This window comes from Lycium barbarum, chromosome 5 (genome assembly GCF_019175385.1).
Source record: "Lycium barbarum isolate Lr01 chromosome 5, ASM1917538v2, whole genome shotgun sequence".
Lineage (NCBI taxonomy): Eukaryota > Viridiplantae > Streptophyta > Magnoliopsida > Solanales > Solanaceae > Lycium > Lycium barbarum.
Genome location: NC_083341.1, coordinates 30,431,428 through 30,433,566, shown reverse-complemented (window position 1 = coordinate 30,433,566; position 2,139 = coordinate 30,431,428).

Below are 2,139 nucleotides of genomic sequence, written 5' to 3'. Positions count from 1 at the left end.
ACATACTAGATTCTAACATGAATTCAAGTCACCAAACCATGCAATATTTTTCATTCATTCACACATACTACAACATACATATACCTTTTATAACATAACAAAAGCATGAAATTCTTACCTTTCTTCAAGTTCTTCACTTGGAGGATAAAATTGCTTTCTTGCCACAATACTTATATCAACTTGTAGAGGGCTTTGAGCTTAGTACTAATCTCACAACAAAAGAATTTTTTTGAATCAAGATTTGGCTCCAATAATTTTTTCCTTCTTTTCTTTCTTTTTCTTTCTTTCACCCGAATTCTCTCTTTCTCTTTGTTCTTGATTTCTTTTTGTTTTGTCTTCTTGACTTATCTTGAACCTTCTTTATACTTATCCATATATAAAATAATTTCCCATGGAATTTAATTAATCCATGGGCTTGGGTGAGTTGTGGCCGGTTGGGCCCCTTAAAGTGGGGCCTCACTTCACTTAATTTTTGAGCCCAAAATTGTTGGCTAATTATTGAAATTCATAGGACAAATTTCCAAAATTCCAATTTTTCCCTTGGCCTCCTTTCGTAATTCCACACCATTGTATTCATAACCTACACATTCATACCAAGAAATGTCCAATTGTGGCCTTATTCACCACAAGTCTATTTATCTTGAATTTTTCGAATAAGCGAAAATGTCGGATGTAACAACTAGTGCCCGAGCTGGACACTCGTATACATACCTGTTAGATATAGTAAAACTGAATCTAAGAACAATATGGAAACTTGCAAAAGAACCCCCAAAGGTTCATAACGTCATCATACGTATATATCCAGATAACCTGTCTCCTGAGAAGTCACAACAGATCAAAACATAATATGATACGCAATCCGACAAGGCTGCCACTACATATCAATACCATAAGCAAACCGACAAGGCTGCAACTACAGACGAACATATCCATAGCACATCGTATAGACACAGCTGAACAAAACGTATACACAACTCAGACATATGTCTACAGACCTCTAAGAGTATCGATAGTGAAATATGACGGGACAGGGCCCCACCGTACCCCTGGATATACATATATATTCATCAAAAGATCTGTACCAAATGTCTAGGCTCCGGAACAATGGAGCTCTCCAAGACATCTGAGTGGAAATCCTAAGCTGGAGGATCACCAAATCGAGTATCTGTACTTGCGGGCATGAAACGCATCCCCTCGGAGAAAGAGGGTCAGTACGAGATATGTACAGAGTAGATAAAGCATGAAATACAATAAAGAGGATCATGACTGAAATAGAGATCACAGCAGACAAGTATGACATTCAAAATACAAATACACTTGCCTTATGAAATGAAAATCATGCATATCAATATCATATATCATACCCGGCCTATTATGGGACTCGGTGAATAAAGTCATCACATGCAATCCTTAGCGCCATAATCACATCATCATATCATCATATCATCACATCATCATATCATTATATATAACCCGGCCCTCTAGTGAGGGACTCGGTGAACAATGCAGTGAAACTGTGCACGAAAACATACCCGGCCCGGGACTGGGTGAATGATATATTGAGACATGCACGAGCAGAGTAGTGAGCAACCATATGCAAACTAAGTCACATCTGAGACTCGATAGAATAATCAAAATGAACCATCATTTGATAATCAAGACAACAGTCATATCAAGTACCCTTCGAATGTCACTATGGATTATATCAAAATAGAACTTCTGGAATCATAGACACGTATCAAGACACAATGAAATAGCTTCTAGAAATCAAGAACATTAGCCATCCTGGTGGCTCTAAGAATAGGGACTTCTTTGGAGTTATACATTTGTCGTCTGTTTGTGTCATGTGGATCATGCCAAAAAGAAAGAAGGGTTAGCTTTACATACCTCAAATCGCCAATATGAACCAACAATGAACTCGTTAATGGTTGCCCCAATCCTATAACAAGGGAATGCGTATATGAATTAAGATGACGCTAGTATATGATGTATATCAAATGGTAATTCAATTCTAAAATGAAAACGGGCAGCGTTTCCCCTATTCTTTAATCACTACAATGTAACCAGTAGCCCGCAACAACAACAACAACCTCATTCAAGCCCCTTTGAACCAAAATCATCCATATACAAGGATATACA